Below are 24,880 nucleotides of genomic sequence, written 5' to 3' on the forward strand. Positions count from 1 at the left end.
CTACTACGAATACTTTAGCATAATTAAAATTTCAGTGAGGCCTAAAAAATAATATATAAAAAGATAAGAAAACATTTTTGCTCCTCTCCTTGCTCTTTAATCATTGTGTGATATTTAATGTGTTCCATGTCTTCCACACTGTGACAGTACATATCTATGTTCCTCCTTACTGATTTCTCCATAGCAAACGTGAGTCCTATCTCCGTGCTTTCTCCAACAACAACTTTTTTATTCTTGCCCTTCTTAAAATTTTATTCAATTAACTATTCAGGTATATTTGCACTTCATTATAATCTTTCTCCTACATCATATTTTATGTAGTCCACCTTTTGTATATTTCATGAGACATTTCTATCAAATTGTAGTCCTTGTGGAGCTTCTTTTAGTTCATGCACTGATTCCAGATTTTTACTATTTTCTGCTTTCCTTTTGTTAATTTCAGTTCAGAGGACATGAACTCAAACTGTACAAATAAAGAAGTAGTTTTCAACTTTCTGCCTATTGTCATGTATTAGTGGTCTTTTCTTAGGCCTTTCTAAGTGCTGATCTAAATTGGATTGGAATTACAAGTTGTGTGATAATTATCACACCCTCACAGCTTCCCCCTGATAAATTTAATTAGGTCTGACCTGCATAAATTTATCAGGGGAAAAGATCCTTTAAAAAAAGGCAAAACATGATGAATTCATTGGGTTAAAAAAAAATCCACAGGTTGTGCCTCATCTGCAATTTGAAAAGTCAGAATAGGAAGTATTTACCACACATGTCTACTACCTCAGTCCAGAAAAATTGTATTTGCTATGTGTGGTAAATACCTCGCCTATTCCTCTAACGTGTTTTTCCTTTGTGGATAAAATCTTACCCCAAAATGACACCTCAATAATAAACCCATGGGGGAATGGGTCGGGGATGTTGTCCTGCTTGAATTTCATGAGGCAAGGTGTCAAGTGACAAGGCACCACAATGCACATTAAAATTCAGTCAATTCAGTAAGGAAGGATTCAATAAATGAGTTCTAGAGTTCAATGAAACATTAAAAGAGAATGTTTTTAACAAAATCCAAAAGAATACAACACAGAAATTGTAACAGTCATTGCCATGAAGGTTCTCAATAATAAGGCATTAAAAAAATAGTAAACAAAATGAAATATTATTCTCAGGGCCTGATTTAGAAGTGACAGCTATACAGTCTGCTGTATTATTATTTCGGAATAGCCAATGGAAATTGTAATAAGGTGGATGGGATATACGTCATGTTTGTGAAGGAGTAACCCTTGTACCAAACTCTAAATCAGGCCCTAAGTCTAAATGAGCAGCAAAATCAGTACGAATCTGATGGCATCCCTAAGAGCATCAGAAAGCCTTCAGAAGCTCTGTGGCTCAACCACGAATTAAGGAAATCTCATTGAATATAATTAAAACTGCAGACTTAACACAGTGTGGACAAGAGTTACAATATCAACAAGGCAGAGCACCATTTTATTTATCGTCATATTGCATTACCACCTAAGCACTATTCCACTAAATGAATATTGATAATGTCTCTATGCTAATGTCATCTGGAGATGGCAGGACAAACTACATACAAAACACAGCATACTATTGTAAACAACTGCAATACAGTGAGCTAACTGAATACACCTTCTTTTGTCTTGCTACCTCTCTTTGTCTTCCTCTGCCACTCTGTGTCTTTCATTATCTTTTTGCTGTTTCTTGCTTATTTCTCTCTGCTCCTCCTTCTTTATTACTTTTCTACCTCTCTATTTCTCTCTCTGTTTCTCTTTGCACATCTATCAATCTCATCTTCATATCTTTACCTTTATCCCGAGCGCACAACTCTCTAAGTCTCTCTCTTTCTACTTCTGTATCAACCTCACCTCTCTTTCTCTACCACACCTCTGTATTTATAGTAAACAGTTTTTTCTCTTAACACCTCATATCTCATTTTACTGCTTACTCCTTTATCTACCTTTCCTTATGACTCACTACCCTCTTTACCTGACCTGTCTTTCTATATATCTTATCATTTTGCTTGACTCTTAACCTCATGATTTTCTCCATGCAACTCTTGCCACCTCCCCTTTTCAGCTGTCTTTCTCTACCTCCACTCTCTGCCTCTATCCCTCTATTACTCAACTTTTTTCTTCCTTACCTCTTTTACCACCTAGCCTCTCAGTGTATTCCACCCTTCCCCATTTCTCTCTGCATTTCATTTTCCCTCTCTTTAGTTCTCTTTATTTCTCTATCTCAATCTAAAGCCTTACGTATACATCTATGTCCCTTTCTTTACCTACCTTTTCCTACCTCTCTGCATCATTCTTTCTGGCTATTTTACCTTTCTGTTTTTATTTTACTCATCTCCCTGCTTCACTGGTTTCTCATTGCTATCCCTAGCACAGTTCTCCCTCACCTTGACCTTACTCACAATACGATTCTCTTGACCTGTTCATCCTCCTCTTCACTGCCCTTCCCATTCTTCCAATTCAACAGAGGCAGAGGCTACTCTTTAGCTGGAGATTTATACAAATATAAAGTGAAGAGATGAGGCAAGATAGGGGATGAAAATTAAGAAGACAACTATCCAAGTTATGCTGTCAGGAATGGTGAAAATTGTCAAAGAAACACTTCGATTTTCACTGTTGCAACAAGAATGCTTGCTGTGTAGAGGATTTCTTTATTATGAATATCCTGCAATTTAAAGTTAGATTTTAAGCTTCATGGATGGATGTCCCATTTTAATATTATGCAATAGCTTGTTAAATTTCCACCAAGCCAACCTTAGCATGGCTTTCCTATGATGGAATGAACATCCTCTCTAGACACTAAGGACCAGATTTAGGTGTTGGCATTGTTAACACCAAGCCACATTGACGGCACACCATCGAAGACCTTTAAGTTGACGGTGTTCCGCCCACCGTATTTAGATGTTACAGCTCTGCAAGCAGAGGACTGGCAACAGATTTCTGACGGAGGGAGATGGCGGTGGGACCCAATGGACTTTGTAAAATGGCAGGGGCCAAAGGCGGTTTCTCCTTTAGGGCTGAGGGGCTGAGTGACCCTGAAATTCCTACACATTGATAACAAAAAATAATAAATAGATCAATTTGTTCAGAGATGCGATCGTAACAATCGTAACTCGAAACAAATCGATGCATTTAAGTCTGGGCTGTCTGTTACAGGCTCTCTGCCTCACTTTAAAACTGGAGATGGAAGCCAGGAAGTTAATCAGCTTTCTACACTTTGAGGCACGACACAGGACTGACTTCTCTAAAGCCCTTCATTTCCGTTGTGGTCTGTGGCAGTATTCACTATAGGTCAGTGACGCTTTTAGCATCATGATTTCAGGCGTTGAAGTCTTCATCCCTGTGTGAATGCAACCGACTGTCATTCACAGGAATAGGTTCCACCCTTTCCCCATTTGTCATGCAGTAGGAATGAAAACATATGTAACTGTGGGCCAGATGTAGCAAGCAGTTTACAAGTCTCAAACAGCGAATTTCACTGATTGCATCGTGCAAAAAGCACATTGCAATGCACAAACCTCGTTTTGCGATTCGGTAACCTGGTTACCAAATTGCAAAACGGGTTTGCGAGTCGCAATTAGGAAGCGGTGTTCCCTTTGTAATTGCGAGTCGCAGTGGAATGCAGGATTGGTTTGTGACCGCAAACGCTCTGAAAAAATTAAACAAAAACGTTTCATTTTTCGTTTTTGTACTGCATCTCGTTTTCCTTTAAGGGCTGCATTACAAAAAAAAAAAAAAAAGGATTTATTAAAAAGCAGTCACAGACATGGTGGTCTGCTGTCCGGAGCAGGCCACCATCCCTGTGAGGGCCGCAATTCGCAAGGGGGTTATTCATGAGGTGGGCATTTGCGACCCCCTTGCTAATCGCAAATGTTGTCAAGGACACCATCCAACATTCAGAATTGCGACTCGCAAATTGCGAGTCGCTCTGACTCGCAATTTGAGGGTCGCTCTGACTCGCAATTTGCAGGTTGCAATTCTAAATATTGCTACATCTGGCCCTTAGTGCTTTAGCTTCGGTAATGATAATGGTTATAATGCTAATCTTGAGTTATTTTTATTGTATTGGCACCCCTTGTCACAATAGCCTCCCCTGTTGTGAAACCCCAGGCCATGGCTGCACAATCACTGGCTTCTTTAGAAGTGGAGCTGCTGTATTTGTTGCCTCACAAAATGTATCCAAATATCTGAGTCAAGCGCAAAGGGAGAAATATGTGCTTACAGTAAAGGCACTTATCTGCTGTATGCTTTACAACTAGCCCTATTGTCATACACCCAGCATTAATGCCAAAAACACTGATTGATATGCAAACAATGAATGTTAAAAAGTGGCTTAGTTCCTCTCTTATTTCACATTTTACTTAATGTTGCATTCACCAAGAGAGTTAGTTGTTTCATCATGCTCTTTTACTGTATTTCATTTTGTGCATTTTATTACTCTTGCATGGTGCATACTTTGACTTGTGCCAGGTGTTTTTGAGGGGCTGTGATTGAGCACGCTGATGCTGAGGCTGAAGGTAAAGGTAAGTGCCTGTCAGTGGGTTGGCGTCTCTGCAGAGCACACAGAACAATGTTCAGGTATTCCAGTTACAATTTAAATTTAGTGTAAATGCGTGTAAAAGGGGTGCACAGAAGTCAAAATATTTCGAAGACAAACGCAAAAGGAAATAAAGTGCTTAAATGTGAATGAGTGCAGTGTATTTTTGGGGTGGTAAAATGAGGGGGATGCAAGAGAGTGCATTCAGGGGAAAGTGAAAAGAGGGTGCTGGAAAGGAAAGACAGGAGGCTGAAAATGTGCAGATGGATGAGATATGAAGAGAAAAAGGGCATACATATCTAATGTACACATAACTGAAGGCCCTACTCCTTCCGCAGGCCTCACTAATATTTAATTCACAGTCTCAAAGTTTTAGAATTGAAACATTTCCAATGTTATTTATTTATAACTAACCATTGTTGTCACCCATTTATCTTAAGCAGCTAACAAACATTGACAAAGTCAACAGTTCTAACAGGTTTTAGGTGTATGTCAGTTGTTTTGCTATATTTCTGGATGCAAAACATCTCAGAAAGACACCAAAATACAGGTCAGGTGGCACACTATGAAATCTCAGAAATTTATTTTCCATGTTCCCTTTTAGAGAGTCCCACTTTTTTCATCCCGCTTAAAGACCTGTCAGCAATATTTCCGTATGACTGATTGAAGCCAGCAGCTGTGGGTGGTTCTTGATGCCTGCTTAGAGCATTTTCTTCCAAAGTTGATGATGTATGCAGTGCAAGACACTGGGTTAGCACACACTTTAAAGGACCTGAAGTTGTTGCACTCTACAATTCACACATTAAAGTAAAGGGTGAAAATATTAATGAAGTAAGATATTGGGCAGTTTTTAATGTGTATAATATTTCAAGACTATCATTCCCACTGCTTTATAGACCTTGATTTCTCAATAAATGTATTTCCTGTCAAATGCACCATTTGTCAATTTTTTCTTAGGAGGAGGACCCACCCTGGACCCCAAGTTTGTCCATTGATCTTTCTCGCCTCACTCGCCACATAAAAGTCGTACACAGACTTTTATTCCCTACCACTTTCAAATGTCACCAGCCGCCACTGGCAGGGGCTGTGAAATAGAGACAAGTGACACACACACAGTCCCTTAGCCATAGGTGTGCCCCTGCACTACACACTACACAACACACCATCACACATTACAATTCCAGAGGAACACAACCTGTACATGCTGAAAACATTCAGTGACATACATCCATGACACAACATACACACCATTGACACTGCACCCACAAACAACACAACCACAACAACCAACACAACTACACACTCAGCTACACAAACACACCCACACATCACAACTACACACATCAAAACAACAACAGCCACACAACACTCACATGAATGTCGCACGCAGGAGCACCACACACAACATCAATGCCAAATGCAAGTGGCTTCCTTCACCTCAGCCAGCCAATCTCAAAGCACCCACACATGTGTACTGAGTAACACACAGAACTTGAAGCACAACATGATAGGTACAGGTCCCCTTGCAACGAGCACACATGGACACAGTTGACAAGTATGATTGTTCCGACCATTGTGGTGCCAGCATTCATTTGGCAAAATATGATGACACCACAATGACAGTTGTGTGCAATATGCATTTTGTGCTAGTGTGTACCCAGCCAGGTGTGACACCAACCTGTACTCCACATATGCATCTCACAGTAATTTTAACAAATTACTGTGAAATGTTGTCAAATTACTGCAGTTGTCCCGACCACCTGTGCAGTGCCCACCCAACGTACCTTTGCAATTGAGCATTCCTACCTTCGAGTCTGGCAATGGGGAGGGGGTCATGTTTTCTCCATGGGTTGGTGGCAGCAGTGATGGCAGGTGTTGTCCAGTTATGTCCAAAGACAGGGGTGGAATGGGGAAAAAGGTGAGTTGTCACCTGTTCCCACCCGGATCCACCAACTCAGACATGGATGTCAGACACCCACTTTTTCTTGAAGGTAAGACATATCCAAATCTGCACAGCAGTAAGGGCCAGATGTAGGAAAAAGGCAAATTGCGACTTACAATTTGCGAGTCCGTGCGACTCGCAAATTGCAACTCGCAATTTGCCATGCAGAAAGGTGTCTCAGACACCTTCTGCGACTCGCAATGGGGTCGCAAAGACTCACCTCATTAATATTAATGAGGTGGGTCGCAGTTTGCGACCCCATTGCGAGTATGGGCACTCACGGGAATGGTGGCCTGCTGGAGACAGCAGACCACCATGTCCGTGACTGCTTTTTAATAAAGCAGTTTTTTTTTTCTATCTGCAGACCGTTTTCCTTAAAGGAAAACGAGCTGCACTTAGAAAAACAAACCGAAACCTTTTGTTTCGGTATTTTTCAGAGCAGGCAGTGGTCCATAGGACCACTACCTACTCTCAAAAATTGTTTTTGTTATCATTCACAAAGGGGAAGGGGTCCCGTGGGGACCCCTTCCCGTTTGCGAATGAGTTACCATCCACTTCAAGTGGATGGTAACTGCAAGTTCATTTGCGACCGCTTTCGCGGTCGCAAATGAACTTGCATAGCGTTGCGAGTCGCAAATAGGAAGGGAACACCCCTTCCTATTTGCGAGTCGGAAACGCATTTTGCGAGTTGGATCCGACTCGCAAAATGCATTTCTGCATCGCAGAGAGGCTTTTGCGCCTCACAAACAGCATTTTTCGCCATTTGCGAGTCGCAAAACCCTTCCTACATCTGGCCCTTAGTGTGGCTGGAGTTTGCCGGCATCCACTTTTCCCTCATCCGCCATCGACGTGGGCAGTGTTTCTTTGTGGAGATGGCAGTTGGGATGCGGGCTTTCGTCTATGCGACCGCCAACATCTAAATACGGTGGGTGGACACTGATGGCAGCAAATGAGTTGTAGGTCAAAACGTCAACAGCGGAACCGTTACTGCCAAGATGTAAATCAGGTCCTATATCCTTCATGAACGTTGCTAGAAGTCAAGAAACGAGATCCAAGCACAAAAAGAAATACCTTCATCAATGCCCGTTCTAGATTGATTTTGGTGTTATTTGACTGGTAGCCATCAAGCAGCCTTAGCTTCTTGACACACTTTTCTTGCGTTCTGTTCCTCTCTCCTTTCTCTGGCATTTGTTTTTTCCGTCTCCTGCCAGACCAATTCATTGCAGTGTTTCTTTTTTTTTCATTTGAGCCCTGTCGGGACGGAATGCTGCCACAGGGAAGGATGGCTTTAAAAAAAAAAATGTTGAATTCGCATTGTGTGTGCTTGTCTGAATATGTGCACGGAAAACCCCAATAGAGACCTTACAAACATTATCATTCTAGGAACCGGTGCGCTACGAGAAATGGTCCTCGCAGTGTTGAGGTACTCTTGAGTGAGTGTATTGTGTGTGTGTGTGTATCTCGATCTGATGGCTTTTTTTTTCTATTCTCATAGTGTACAGAGTACCGATTGTAGTCTTTATAGCTTGTTTATTGTGCGCAAAAAACAGTTGTCTTAAATGAACCAAAATAGAGGATTGTCCTCTGTTTGAAGACAATACAATTAAAAGTGCTCTAAGGTAATTCTAATCACTGACAGTATAAAAGTTAGGTAACGCAAAGGCACCAACAGATAGTCTAAATTTTCTTTTATACACTTTATACATGGGTCACCATGAACTGTCTTACCAGTTGTGCAATGCCATACTCCGTAAGGTTCTCATTTTCACCCCGATTTTCACTCTTAAATCCAGCAAGCATATCAATTCAAATACATTGGCAAGAAATTGGAAGGTCTGTCTCTCAGTGTTTGTGACCTCCTCAAATCCCATAGAACACACAGAAATTTTGGAAATGTCCTACCAATTAGTGGATGTGAAAAAGCACGCCACAATTGATTCAACGTTACTTATAGCTTTGTATTGGTCACAAAGGCGGACTATCAGACACCATGTTAAATTCCAGCAAGACAGCCTGGCACTTTCAGCCGATGGTGCAGTAGGTTTGGATGCACCAGTAATCCTCGCAAAGCTTGTTTTGTGAAGTACCGCTAGCTGAAATTCAACAAGTAACAACCATGTAAAGATATGTGAAAATTATGAACCATTCATTGTGCTCTAAACTTAGGGTATAAGTGTTAGTAAAAATGTTATCCACTTCTCTATACAGTATGACATGACTCACTTTCAAGGGTTTAATAACTTTATAGACCTGTTCTCCTTTCTCCTACTGGTCATCTACTCACTGGGTTTTATGATCAAGGTCGTGCATGCACAAGGTAGGTTGCTGTCACCTAAAGGAGCACTTCTGAAACTAATCCTATGTGTTTATCGAGGTGTTTCTTTTGTCCTTTTTAAACCATGTTGTCTGCACAGTGACTACATGCCCATGATGAATTATCTTTATTATATCTTTACCTATTCCAAGACGTTTCTACCCCAAATACGACTTGCTTGAACGATAGAGGGACAACCGGTGCATGAGTATTTACACTACAGATTTATCAATATGGATCAGTGATTGGCATCAACTACATAGGCCCCTTGTTTTCTGAAAAACAAACGTATGTTAGCAGTTGATGACAATGTTTAAATTGGTTGTTGAGGCCGGTGCATGGAGAGGTAACCTCTTATTCCATTGCCCCTTCTCTGTCTTACATTGCTGCTAGCACTGCTAGTAACAATAAGAACCATTATCCAGTGGCACTGTGTACAGTATTGGTACTGGCAAAAGTTAACCTGTTGCCGAGTGTTTTGTGGTTTCCAGAATTATGTTGTTACTTGATCTTACTTTTGAAAATGGTGTAATTTAGTAAGTCCAGAATTGTTTAGTTGTAAATTGGTGAAGGTCTTCCCAAAAGCCATAGGTCTAAGGAAGAGTATAGGTCTCAAGACACGCAATGTGCACAAAATGGTCTGTTGGCAAATACGTGTTTTGGAGTACACCTACTTTATTAATACAGTAGTCCACTCCCAGAAAGTAGTATTAAAACTATTGGCAACGAAAGGTTGACTGCTCTTTGTAATGCATAACCAACATGTGATCCAACAAACCGTCCAAAAAAAGGTGGCATCTTTGTGATCCCTAGCCTCAGAGATAACAAACTCAGTGTCAAGAAGTCGCGCTCATCTTCATGGGCATTGGGCACTAATCTCCTTGTATTGTGTCCATTTTTGTATTATACTAATAGTGAAGAAAAGTCTGAATTCACTATTAGGATGATAAAAAGTTGAGCACCAGGAGCTGCAACAGCACCTTTGCTTACACAGGAAGTAAATAAAAAATGCTTTTAAATGCATGTTATGTATGTGCTTGTGGGTGAGTGTGCTTGTGTGAGCATCTGCATTTGTGAGTGTGTGTCTCTAAGTGTGAGCATATTTGTGTGAGTGAGTGAGTGTGATAGAGCGGTCCGTAGTAATAATTTACCTGTGTTCGGACGCTCTTTAGGCCGATGAATCTTTTGACTAAGTGGGAACTCTCTGTACTCTTAATCAATCAATTTCATTAAAATCAATAATCAATAACGAACATAAGCAATACCTTGTTCGACATAACACTTAACAATTAATCCAGAATACATTTCGACAAACCCTGACCTTTCAGTCAGGAATAATCACAACAGTTTATTCAAAGTTAGCGAATTTTATTTCCCTATATTAGCAAAGCTAGCACAATATATATGTGTCTCAACACCAAATGATAAACGTAAATGAACATTAATAGCTGTCCATAACGGCGAAACAGGTGCAATCTATGTAGCATTTGAATCACAAGGCATTCGATAATAGCGATGCAAATCACTAATACGATAATCTGTAATGAACTAATTGCATACATTTAGTCAGCATAACAAGATCTCAAATTGCATCGTGCGATATATGGAATCCTCGTCTAACCTCAAATTAGCATCGGCATGTGGGACTTCATGCAAAATCAATTTAGCCACATTAATTTAGAAAAACTCCTAACTAGGGATCTTATCAAAATCAGCAGTTGGTTACCTAAAGGAAACACAATGCAATTTTACAATTTCCTTTCATATTTACCAATTACGATCAGCAATCAAGGAAGTCTTCGTCTCACAGGTACCGTTCTTCGGTCAGCATGGGTACCGTTTCTCGATCAGCATGGGATGGGGCAAAGGGGCAGGGGTGGACGGGGCAATTGCCTCACAGCGGCAAGGTAAAACTACTACTTCATGCAAGGGATCAAAGTTAAAGTCTCTAGGGCAAGAATCATTTAAAGTCTCTTTCTCTCGATTAGAGAAAGCATCAAAAGTCTCTCAAAATGGCGTCGCAGCAAAGTGGGTCATGATAGCTACGAAGTCAAAAATGGCGTAGTGTCAAGGTGATGGCTGCAATGGATCTGATTTCTTCTCGTGCACCTGATTTTTATAGACAACAGTTCGAATCCAGTAGGGTCTCCATTGGAGGATTCATAGGTTAGCTTCAAATTGACCAATCAAAAACGACAGTTCTCAAGCTTTTACTTAAGCATACATTATCCTTGGAGATGGGTACGCAAGTTGCAACATTGTCTACCAATTAGCTCACTTTCAGAGCCTCCATTGTCCGCACCTGCAAATCGACCTTGAAGTAAAGAGAAAATATGCCAGGCTGGCACGAAACCTTAAGATAAGCATGTGAACAGTTTCTGTGGAAAAGTACAGCTTCAAGCAAAAATACACGTTTATTAGCACAGTGGAAAAATACGAGCATCTAAACCGTGAGACCAGGCCACTAGGCCGAAGCCTGCACTAAAGTAATGCTAAGCTAAAACATTTCAAACAAGCAAATCATAGCACACGTTTACGATTATGTCGGATTAGTGCAATTCTAGTACACCACGTTATATAAAGCACGCTTATAAATGTTGGGAAACTACTCTAAGGGCACATTTTGTCCCAGTACATTCTTTATTAGTTCGGTTAAAGTCACACATGATTATTTCACACTACGTTTACGCGTTAATAAATGTAAAACCTTCATTTTCTGCTTCATCAATCCCTCCTCTGATGACTACTTGTCATCACACCAAATCATGCCCACAAATTTTATTCCATTAAAATTCTGTCAGTTCTCTTTTCCTTTTAATTCCCCTAGTTTGCGCTTTGTATTCTTCTGCCATTCTTTTCATAATTTTCTCTTCTTTTCTTCTTTTAATTCTTTCCATAATCATTATTATTCCCCTTTTTATTCCCCAAATTCCAAATATGCAAATTATAACTATTAATATTCCCTCTATTATTTTTAGCAATATTCCATTCCAAATTCCCCCAATCCAATGTCCCACTGAAGCAAGTCCTTTTCCAACCTTCTCCCACACTCCTGGTTCTTTCAGTTCCTTCAAATCTGCACTCTCTTTTGTTAGATTAGCAAGCATAGTTTTAATTTTCACACTATTGTCAGGAATATATGTACAACAGTGTCGTGCACCAAGCATTTTGCAAACGCCACCATCCTTTGCTAAAAGAATGTCTAAAGCAAGCCTATTTTGAAGAGTCATAGCTCTTTCCGCTGCAAGTTCAGCATCTATCAGGATTATAGCACCTGAAAACTTTGTCAACATGTTATCCACTATAGTAGACAACTTTCGTATCTTGATGGAATTCAACACAACTCCCAATGAAGGAATCATGGCTCCAAATATATCTCCTACCACAGCAGCTGCGGTCTCTCTTTTCTGGATACGATGGGATCCAGATGTCTTTTGAATCATCGATACGTCATCCAGTTGATAAACCTTTGGGAACACTATACCCAAATAACATCTCCTCCACCATCCCTTTGGAAGACGATAATAGGCATTATACCCACAAATGTAATATACACCTGGAATGACAGGGTCAAGTCCGTTCATCATGAATGTCCATTTGGCCTTAAAGATAAACGTATGTTTACACTCACTCGCTCCTACAAAAATATTGTCATAATAAGATTCACCTCGATATATACAAAATTTCCCTACATGCCAAGCATCTAAAGCTATTTTCCCTTGTGTCTTTATAGCAGCAAAATCATAGTTATCTACTGAAGTCCTCTTATGTAGCTCTTTTTCTAATTTCGCCTTCATTTGTGCCCTTCTATCATCTGTGCGATCTAAAAAGCTTATTTCTACAGCAGAGACTGAGCAAGTAAGGTTCTCCCTATGAGCATGAGCCGTTTCAAAGGGTTGCATTGGCTCAAAAAATTCCCTCATTATCTTAGCATCCCAATCTTTAGCAATCTGGCTTAGCTGCGCTATTATAGGAACATAAGCAAAGGTAACATCATAATTCGAGTAAAAATACTGTATGTTAGTTTGACCATAAAACCTAGACATTACTATACTACATGTAATCCCATATGTAAGAGGCATGTGGTGATAAGTTACCCCTTCCTTTACTGATGTCGGTATCTGTGTACACACATAACAATCTTTCGCATCCATAGTCTCAACATACTCTGTTAGCAAGCGATAGAAAACGTTATACGAAAGCTCTTTCTTATCGTGCAAGAGCCTCTCATCCAATGCTAGTCTTTTCAATGGGGTTAGTTCAGTGACAGTAACAGGAGCAAAAGTAGAAGCCTCAATATTCTCATTCTCGCCCTTTCCATGCATTCCAAGCACAATTGCCATTATTATTAGTACACATGCAATTACCAAGCCTATACACACATATTTACAATATTTCTTTCTATTATTTTGCGTCATGATCTGTATAGAATCAGAGAGCTTGAAGCACCTATAAATGAAACTATTTAGCGATTCAGTTACAAAGCTGAACGAGCGCAATGTTCACACCACCTTCTTCAAGAAGCCAGTCACTTATCGGTTAGAAGCATTTGTCTCAATTCGGCAATAACTCAGTCTTTATCGGTTTAGCAAGTCTCCTCCGGTTTAGCAATGTCTCAGCTGGTTGTTTGTTTCACATTAGATTGTAGCAAGCAATGTCATTTATTGCCCTTTCAATCGACAGAGTCCATAAAACTTTTCTTTTCTATTGGTATCTCTTCTTCTTCTTCGTTCTCGATGCTTAGAGATACAAACTCGTCAGTCCAATCGTCATTGACTACATATGCCCATTCAGGACCGGAATACCTTCTGTTCGCTATCCTTTTCCTTTTCAATTTTGCTTCCCTTTTCGATTCTGCTTCGCTGGTACTTTCCTCTTTTGTCAAGTCTTTTTCTTCACTTGAGGATTGTTCCACAACAGTCACTTCCTTTCTTTTCTCTTTCACTTTTGGCCTTTCTCCGTCGTCCAAACTTTCTTTAGTCCTTTCTTTTACTGGTGATATACTTAGTCTTCTCTTCGCACCGTGTCCATTTAATGGGCCTGATGTCTTTTCTGTGGAAGCTTGAACTTTTTCGTTCTGTTCTGCCTTGTCCCCTCCTCCTGGGGAATCAATCACGTTCTCTTTTCCCTTTTCCGTATCGTCTGCTTCTGGGAAAGCCCTCCTCTTATCAGGCTCTCCTGCTTTTTCACCTTTTTCAAGCCCTTCGTCACCGTTACTTTCGTCAGGCTCTTTATCACTTTCAGCTGCTTCAGGTTCTTTGTCACCTTCAGCTGCTTCAGGCTCTTTGCTACCCTCAGCTGCTTCAGGCTCTTTGCTACCCTCAGCTGCTTCAGGTTGTTTGTCACCTTCAGCTTCTTCGTCGCTGTCTGAACTTTCTCCTTGGTCTCCCCCAAGCGAGTTGGTGTCTTCGTCTTCAGAGAATATCTCTTTTTCTCCAGTTTCTGCCTGTTCGCTTTCAGTTCGGTTCTGTTCTGTCTCAGCACTCAGCACTGTTTTATCAGGCACTGGCAGTTTCAGCGCTTCAACTTCCTCATCTCTTCCTTCTTTGTGTGACTGGCGTGAATCCAGTTGGGAACCCCCGCACACTTCACAGCGGTAGTTGTCGTCAGGATCACTTGGAAAGGGCCTTTCCAACGGGGTTCCAGACACGACTTTCTCACGTGCTTCTTTACCACAACCCAGTCACCTGCTTTCAGTGCGTGTCCTGGACCTTGGATCGGTGGCAAGGTGGTCGCTTCCACCTGGTGAGAGAAAGAGCGAACCACGTCAGCCAGTCCTTTGCAGTAGTCTAACACCATATCATCTGTAATATTCAAAAGCGCGTTTGCGGGAACTGCAGGAAGTCTCATAGCCCTGCCCATGAGAATTTCATGCGGAGACAATCCAGTCTTTCTATCAGGAGTGTTTCTCATTGACATTAGCACTAAGGGCAATGCGTCAGGCCATTTCAAATTTGTCGATGCACATATTTTCGCCATTCTCGATTTCAGCGTACCATTCATCTGCTCCACCAGTCCTGAGGCTTCAGGGCGATAGCTACAGTGCAGCTTTTGCTCAATGTTCAGTGCTTCGCAAAGTAACTTTATCACCTCGTTATTGAAGTGACTTCCCCTATCTGATTCTAAAGAGATCGGGAATCCGAAACGTGGTATCAACTCCCTCAACAATAGCTTCGCAACTGTAAGGCTGTCATTTCTACGTGTGGGGTATGCCTCAATCCAGTGACTAAAAATGCACACAATCACCAACACGTATTTCAGACCTCCATGCACAGGCATGTCAATTAAATCCATCTGCATTCGACTAAAAGGCCCGCTTGCCCTACCAATGTGACTCGCGTTCACAACCGTTCCCTTTCCTGGGTTCATCTGCTGGCAAGTGACACATCGATGGCAAACTGCTTCTGCAGCTTGACGAAATCTGGGGTTAAACCAATCAGTTTTGAACAATCTTATCATGGCATCTCTCCCTAGGTGAGCCTGCCCATGATAGAACCGCGCAAGCTGTGATAAGAGACTGTTTGGCAAAACAAATTTTCCCTCATGTGAAACCCATAACTCGTCTTGTCTCTTTATACATTGTGATTTAATCCAGGAATCTCTTTCATCCTCCCTGACATTATTTTGTAATGCTTTTAATTCATCTATTGTATCTACGACCTTCAAAGCAAATGCTTCAGCTGGTTCCGAGTTCTGGCTCATTTATCGTATTCCAATCATCCCTGAGTAATATACAGTTCAAGGCACAAAATCTTGCGACTTGATCCGCATATGCATTTCCCAGAGAAACATAGTCCTGTCCTTTCGTGTGAGCACTGCACTTTACCACTGCAACTTCGGCTGGCACTTGAATGGCGTGTAACAATTCCCTTATCCTCTCCCCGTTCTTCACTGGGGATCCTGAAGAAGTCAGGAACCCTCTCTGTGACCATAGTTGTCCAAAGTCATGCACAATCCCAAACCCGTATTGACTATCCGTGTAAATGGTGACTTTCATCAATGCAGACAGTTGACATGCTCTTGTAAGGGCTACAAGTTCTGCTACTTGTGCAGAATAGACTCCTTGAAGCCATCCCGCTTCCAAGACCCCTGTTACAGTACATACAGCATATCCTGCTTTCAAAATCCCCATCCCGTCTCTTAGACATGAACCATCAACAAAAAGAATTTGGTCATTTTCATCAAGTTTAGTATCCTTGATGTCCGGTCGAGGTTTTGTGCAAAATTCAGTCACCTGAAGACAGTCATGCTCGACGTCTTCAGCGTTCTCAATTTCAGCATTTTCTCCAGGGAGCAAGGTTGCTGGATTCAACGTAGTGCACCTTTTCAGCTGCACATTCGGTGAGCCCAGAATTATCGTTTCATACCTTGTGAGTCTTGCTCCAGTCATGTGTTGCGTTCGGGAGCGGGTCAAAAGTATCTCAACTGAGTGAGGGACCATGACTGTTACTGGGTGTCCCATCACTATTCCTTCACTCTGAGTGAGGCTGATACCAACTGCTGCTACGGCGCACAAACACCCTGGGAGTGCTGCTGCGACCGGGTCCAAAGTAGCTGAAAAATACGCTACTGGTCTGTTTACGCCACCATGGGCTTGAGTCAAGACAGACAGAGAACATGCATCACGTTCATGACAAAACAATGTGAAAAGCTTTGTGTAGTCAGGCATACCTAAAGCTGGAGCCCTGCACATGCATTCTTTCAGTTCAACAAAAGCATCCATCTCATTTCCTTTCAGCTCAATTTCATCCAAAGCATCCTTCTGGGTCAGTTTCAGTAGAGGCTTTGCTAGAGTCGAGAAGTTGGGAATCCACTGGCGACAGTACCCCACCATTCCCAAAAATTTCCTCACTTCCCTCCTCGTCTTTGGTGGACTCATTTGAAGTACGCTTGTTATTCTTTCCTTCATTATTTTCCGTGACCCTTTCTCTATCTGGTGACCCAAGTATTTCACTTTCTTCTGACAGAACTGTAATTTGGAAGGAGACACCTTATGTCCATTCCTTCCCAAATGATTCAACAGAGCAATGGTATCGGCTGTGCAGCCACTTTCCGTCTTTGATGCAACCAGTAAGTCATCGATGTACTGTACTAGGGTTGACTCGAATGGCAATTCTAATGCTTTCAAATCTTTCTTTAGAATCTGATTGAAGATCGACGGTGACTCAGAAAACCCTTGAGGAATTCGACACCAACTGTATACTCAGTCTAGGAATTTGAAGCAAAAGAGGAATTGGCTGTCCTCATGAAGAGGCACAGAAAAGAATGCTTGTGACAAATCGATGACTGAGAACCATTCGGCATCGCAAGGAATTTGAAACATTATCACAGCTGGATTCGGTACGACAGGGCAGCACTTGACTATGATGTCATTTATTTTTCTCAAGTCCTGCACAAGTCGGACCTTTCCACTTGGCTTTATTAGTCCCATTATTGGTGAATTACATGGACTGCTTAACACTTCTTTCAGTACTCCTTGTTTTACAAATTCATCAATAAGTTGAGCAACTTTCATGAGGGTATCTTGTGGCATGTGGTATTGTGGGGTCTGGGGAAAGATTGCATTGGGCTTTACAGCCACTTTCACTGGTTCCACTCCTTTCATCAATCCCACCTCTTTCCCTGTCATGTCCCACACTTCCTTTCCGACTGTCTCCCGTAATTCGGCTGGGATATCTTCTTCAGTTATCATCGGGAAAAGACAAATCAGAGGATACTCTTCATCTACAGTTTCCATCTCGTCCTCCTCTACACTGTCCTCTTCTTCCCCATCACTGCTCGTCTGTATTGTTATTCCTTCGTTCGAACACATGATCGAACAACCCAATTTGCACAATAGGTCTCTCCCTAACAGTGCTATTGGGCTTGAGTCACATACCACAAACTGATGTACCCCTTGATAGTTACCGATGCTGACTGGTACCGGATCTGTTATTGGGTTCGTCAGGTGCCTGTTTGCTACTCCCACCACTTGAACTGTCCTCCCTGAGAGTGGCAAATTTGGTACTTCACTGCTCTTAACAGTTGAGCGTGTCGCTCCCGTGTCAACCAAGAACGAGACACGATGACCCATTACTCTTCCCTCTACGTACGGACCCTTTTGATCAACTACCAAGGATGCTGCAAGCACACAATCTCCTTCTTCTCCTGAACTTTCACTCTCCCATACGTTATTTATTCCACTCTCACTGTGTAATGGGAACTGTTGTACTGTGCCATTTGTACTCATTACCTGACCCGAGACCTGTGGAGGAACCATCACTTGCTGCTGACTCATTGGTGCCAATGGTATTTGCATTTGCTGATTAGGTACCATAGGTAACTGCTGTTGCATCGGCTGCATTTGCGTCATCTGCATACGAGGCATCTGCATCTGCTGCGGCTGCATAGGTTGTAGTCCCTGCAATTGATTTACGGTCTGAAAATTTGGGCTTGGACCTCTCAATTTCGGTCCCCTCATTGTCTGAAATGCATTGACATCATTGTTTCGCTGACCAACAACTGCACCTCCACCTGCACCTCCACCTGCACCTTCCTGCACCACCATCGGGCACTCGCGTTTCCAATGACCTACAATTCCGCACACGTGACACGGCATCACCTTCTTCATTGCCTGCACACCCGTCACAACAGTGTCCAAATCCGGACCATTATTCACAAAACCTCCTCTGCCTCTGCCTCTAGGCTGTGACTGAAACGCCATGTTTCCCTGCAACTGCAGCTGCGGTTGCGGTACCTGCTGTTGGAACCCTTGCATCCCTTGCAAACCCTGCAAACCTTGCAAACCTGTTTGAGCTGCCTTAAGCTGCATCATCATCACCTTCTCTTTCAACTTTTTCTGTTTCACTTCGATTTCGTCGCTACAGTATTTCGCATAATTCAACACCTCATCAATCGGTTTCGATTGCCAACAAATCAAATGCGACTTTATCATCTGACTTATCTCTGGTCTCAGCCCTTCCACAAATCTGAAGACAAAATGGAGCATGTCCTTCGCCTCTATTGTTTCCGTCCCACTGTAGTTCTTAAACGCCTTCAACAACCTCTCATAGTAACTATGAATCGATTCTTTAGTCTCTTGGGCAGTTCGATCAATCTTCTGCCAATCCACGTTTTTCGCGGGTACCTTCGTTTTCAAATGCTCAATCACCTTATAGTACAAGCTCATCACCATAGGTGATGGTGCGCCCGTCTCCCTGTCTCTCTCTGGTTCACTTGTCGGCCAACCTACAGCTCTTTTGCAATCCTCCCACAAATCTGCCGGAACCACAATCTCAAACAGAGTGTTCAGGTCTTCCCAAAGACACTTTGCAAGCTTCACAAACCTATCAGTCTGTTGATACCATTCAATCGGTTTCTCTCTCAGTTTGGGAAAATCGTCCGTAAAAGACTGAATGTCACTTCTGTGCCATGGTACATGTACTAATTTTCCCCCTGCTGTCTCCCTCATTGGTAACATTGTTACTGTATCACTACTCTGCGGTCTTTTCTCATTGTGCTCTGTAGCACTGTCCCTCCTCTTTTCCTTTCTCTTTACCCACCTGCTTTCCCATTTGTCTAAGCACCTCCACACTTGTGCACTCTGCAGCAATTCTCTAAGGTGTGTCTTCATGCCTGCTGACCTCATGTGTTCAAAATCTGTGGTCCCAAAATCTAACCTGTAGCTCCTGCTCAAGTGTTTCATCTTGTCTATGTCAACCCCGTTTCTGTCAGCTGCTTCTTGCAGACTCTTATGTACCTTGTTCACTTCCTTCGTAATCCTGGGACATAGATACCTCAGCTCTTCTTCCGTGTAGGACTCTAACCTGTTCACACCCATGGTCCCTTCCACCAATTCTTGTGCTTCCATGTTCAACCTGACCCTATTCATATAGTCTTCTCCTTTCCCACTGGCTGAATTTTGTGTGGAGTTTAGACTGTTGAACCATTGTGTCAACTGTTGCGCATTCACCCCCATCAGCGTGGCGTTCACATCGACTGCCATCGATGGTTGCGGCAACTTTTCAGTATTCGATGTTAAAGGTATTATCAGTGGGGGGCTCGACCTCACCAGTGTCGATTGAGCACATATGGGACTAAACTCCATCAAGGACCCAGACCCAGTTGGCTGAGCCGCTATCGGAGTTATCCCTGGGGTGTTTTCTATGCACCTCCTTTCCGTCCCACTCTGCAGCATTGGTCCCTGACCGCTCATACCTAAGTTAGGCTGACTATACAAAGGTACCGGTGGACCTACAGTAATGGGTAGTGATATCGCGTCTGGGTTCTGTCCATTTCCCATGTTGTGAGGCATGTTCATTCCCACAACATGGGTCATCATTGCCGGCATGCCCATCTGGCTCCCCGTCATCTGAGCATGTGCGTTTCCCCCCTGCATCTGCTTTTGGGGCATCAAAAACTGAGTTGATTCAGCTTGTGACAATGTCTGGTTGTGACCATTCTGTACTCCCCTTACGGTTGGATCTAGAATCATTCCTGCACTGTTATCACTGTTGTAGTACCCTGGCATCTGCGGCTGATAATTTTCTGCTGGTTTCAACACGGGCACATCTGGATATATTCTCCTAACCTGCGGTATCTGCGGGGTGAACAGTAGACTCGGGTCCTTAGATCCTGATGATGCTCCTGAACTCTGGGTTTCACTGTTCTGTACCGATGGCGGAGGGGCAGAACTGGTACTTGGACCTTGTCCATTCTCTGCATAAGGCGGTGGACGGTCGTTCAGCAATTGCATTATTAGCTCCTCATCCTCTAACTCCTCTTCTCTTCTCAACTTTTCCTCGTCCTCTCTATCCCTGGAACACTTCCTGTCTGTCTTACAGGTGGCTTTCTTACCTGTCTCCTCTTCTTCCTTAGTAATTGCGGGGAACAATTTTATCCCCTGCAATACATCTGACCTCCACACCTTCTGTGCATTATCCCACCTAGCATCCGCTAGTGTCTTTTCTACCTTCCTCATTCTGGTCTCGAACTTCTTTTGCTGTTGCTGTCTGGCCATTAGTTCCCAAATCGCTAGAGCCTCAAACTGGGCTGGCCTTGGAGGCACCTTCATGTCGTACATCGTGAATCTCAAATACTCTAGGATCCTTATATTGAATGTCCCATGTATCGGGAACGCTACGCTCCCATGTTTCTCTGTCAACTTGTGCCATTGTTTTAGCCAAAGGCACGGAGCTACCCCCTTCTCTTCCATTACAATGTAAGCTGGTGTACCTTCGGGTGGCGTCTCCTCTCCTACGCTCGCTTTAATGTAAGACTCCCCCTTCATCGCGCTCCTGAATGCTTTAAAGAATTTCATTTTCTCGTCTTTTATTTCACAAAGTTTGTAATCAATAGGTGACTTTAATTCCCGGAATACTCTTCACTTGCCTTTCCCCTTCCAAACGAGTCCCACGGACTGCGTCCAATCCGTGCGCGACCCTTCTCTGCAACCAACCTATCCCAGCGCGGCTCCTCGTGACGTCACACTCACACACACTGCGGCTGACAAAGCCTCGCGGCTAGTCCTCCTTCACTCACCTCTTTTCGTAACAACTTTTTGCATGTATCGCGAGCTACCAAAAAAATAAAACAGATCTGTCGGTTTACTACAGGAAGGGTAACACAGTCGCTTCAGGACCTTAGGGACCTTTCACCAGCCTCGGCCGCTATTCCGTCTTTCTCAGTCCCCACATTCGCAAGCAAATCTGACCCGCAGATCTACTCTCAACTTGTCAATGATCTATTCTAGTGCACTTAGAATCTTGTCAAAGCCCGAAGTCAAAGTTTCTTTCACTCCCTAACACACGTACCGACTCGTTGACCACGCCCGATCAACCTACTAAACCGCCCAGACCACAACATGGATCAACATACTCCGGAGTCTCTTGACCTTGCAGGGCCCGTCTCAACAACAACAACCACGTGGACCTTTTTATGCACAAAGCGCCACACGCACATGAAGTTCGACGACTTCCCTACTCTCACACTCGGAGTCGCACCTCCGCTATTTCTATGAAGTTCGACGACTTCACTACTTCTACACTCGGAGTCGCACCTCCGCTATCCTCTAAAAGAAAAAAAACCCTCGCAACCTTTTCACACACCCTGCGGCAATAAGCTGTGCAAGCGCAAAACCCTAACTTCACTCATACCATCACTAGTACCGCCAACGCTGATCTCACACCTCCGTTCTCTCCATTCGCAAGCTCCGAGATCCCGGGAAAGTCGCGGTGGACCTAGCCCATCATCATTCTGTCAATCAGTTTTATCCAAGAAAAATCTAATTCAACTTCTCAAGTGGGGTCACAAAATGCGTAACCGTTAATTCAACACCATGTACTTTAAGAGTACAGGGTCCCAAAAGACGAAACCGTCCTCTGCTACCATCTACTGATAGAGCGGTCCGTAGTAATAATTTACCTGTGTTCGGACGCTCTTTAGGCCGATGAATCTTTTGACTAAGTGGGAACTCTCTGTACTCTTATTCAATCAATTTCATTAAAATCAATAATCAATAACGAACATAAGCAATACCTTGTTCGACATAACACTTAACAATTAATCCAGAATACATTTCGACGAACCCTGACCTTTCAGTCAGGAATAATCACAACAGTTTATTCAAAGTTAGCGAATTTTATTTCCCTATATTAGCAAAGCTAGCACAATATATATGTGTCTCAACACCAAATGATAAACGTAAATGAACATTAATAGCTGTCCATAACGGCGAAACAGGTGCAATCTATGTAGCATTTGAATCACAAGGCATTCTATAATAGCGATGCAAATCACTAATACGATAATCTGTAATGAACTAATTGCATACATTTAGTCAGCATAACAAGATCTCAAATTGCATCGTGCGATATATGGAATCCTCGTCTAACCTCAAATTAGCATCAGCATGTGGGACTTCATGCAAAAACAATTTAGCCACATTAATTTAGAAAAACTCCTAACTAGGGATCTTATCAAAATCAGCAGTTGGTTACCTAAAGGAAACACAATGCAATTTTACAATTTCCTTTCATATTTACCAATTACGATCAGCAATCAAGGAAGTCTTCGTCTCACAGGTACCGTTCTTCGGTCAGCATGGGTACCGTTTCTCGATCAGCATGGGACGGGGCAAAGGGGCAGGGGTGGACGGGGCAATTGCCTCACAGCGGCAAGGTAAAACTACTACTTCATGCAAGGGATCAAAGTTAAAGTCTCTAGGGCAAGAATCATTTAAAGTCTCTTTCTCTCGATTAGAGAAAGCATCAAAAGTCTCTCAAAATGGCGTCGCAGCAAAGTGGGTCATGATAGCTACGAAGTCAAAAATGGCGCAGTGTCAAGGTGATGGCTGCAATGGATCTGATTTCTTCTCGTGCACCTGATTTTTATAGACAACAGTTCGAATCCAGTAGGGTCTCCATTGGAGGGTTCATAGGTTAGCTTCAAATTGACCAATCAAAAACGACAGTTCTCAAGCTTTTACTTAAGCATACATTATCCTTGGAGATGGGTACGCAAGTTGCAACATTGTCTACCAATTAGCTCACTTTCAGAGCCTCCATTGTCCGCACCTGCAAATCGACCTTGAAGTAAAGAGAAAATATGCCAGGCTGGCACGAAACCTTAAGATAAGCATGTGAACAGTTTCTGTGGAAAAGTACAGCTTCAAGCAAAAATACACGTTTATTAGCACAGTGGAAAAATACGAGCATCTAAACCGTGAGACCAGGCCACTAGGCCGAAGCCTGCACTAAAGTAATGCTAAGCTAAAACATTTCAAACAAGCAAATCATAGCACACGTTTACGATTATGTCGGATTAGTGCAATTCTAGTACACCACGTTATATAAAGCACGCTTATAAATGTTGGGAAACTACTCTAAGGGCACATTTTGTCCCCGTACATTCTTTATTAGTTCGGTTAAAGTCACACATGATTATTTCACACTACGTTTACGCGTTAATAAATGTAAAACCTTCATTTTCTGCTTCATCAAGTGTTAGTGACAGGTTAGTACAAATGAATCCGAGTGAGTGAGAATTAGTGAGTGAGAGTAAGAGTGACTGCATGTGAGTGAGGGTGGGTGGGTGAGTAAGAGTGAATAAGAATGATTGTGAGGAAGTGCAACTGTGAATGAGAATGAGAGAGTGGGAGTGAATGAGCGACTCTGAGTGAGTGTAATAATGAGTGAGAACGAACGACTCAAGATGAGTTCGAATTTGTGAGAATGAGTGAGAGCATGAGTGAGTCCCTGTCTGTGTGACTAAGTTTAAGATCAAGAGTAAGAATGAGTGAGTGCAAAATAGTGAGAGTAAGAGTGATTGATATGAACGAATGGGTGCAAGTGAGAGAGATGAATGAATGGATGAACAGGAGGAGAAGGAGTGTGAGTGCTTGTAAATATGTATGAGTGAGAATTTTGTGTTATTCTTGAAGGTATCCCACTGTCCTCTGTTTGGAGCAGTTCTTCCGCCTATAGAGACACTCATGGCAAACTACTGCTGCTAGCATACTGGAGGCAATTGTTAGCATGACAGGCACCAGTAACAAAATACTGGACGTGACTCTAGGCATAATGGGCACCCATGGTAAAAGATGAGTAATTGCATACCAGAGCCCATTTAAGGCATATGTGGCACCCATGGAAAAGGTTTGGCACTGGCACACTTGAGGAAATTCTTGATGCAGCGGGCACTAGAAGCAAATTGCTGGTGCTAGCTCATTGGCGGTATTTCTTGGCATAAGAGAGTACAACTGTGGAATATTGAAGGTGGACAACCATGACAAAATACTGGCCATGACATTCTGGAGGTAATGTTTTAGATAGAGTTCATCCATAGCATATGGATGTCATTAATGAAAAAATACTGATACTAACTGTTAGACCTGTCAGCCTTAAGGTGGTCGTCATCCAAACCTTTTGCCTACTTGTCTCACATTCTTGCCGATTTGTTTTGTTGCTCTTAGGACTCTGGGCATTTTACAACTGTTGCCCAGTTCTAAAATGCATGTGCTTCTCCCCTAAATATGGTAACAGTGGTGTATCCACAGTTGGCATATTTAATTTGCTTGTAAGTCCCTT

This window comes from Pleurodeles waltl, chromosome 5 (genome assembly GCF_031143425.1).
Source record: "Pleurodeles waltl isolate 20211129_DDA chromosome 5, aPleWal1.hap1.20221129, whole genome shotgun sequence".
Lineage (NCBI taxonomy): Eukaryota > Metazoa > Chordata > Amphibia > Caudata > Salamandridae > Pleurodeles > Pleurodeles waltl.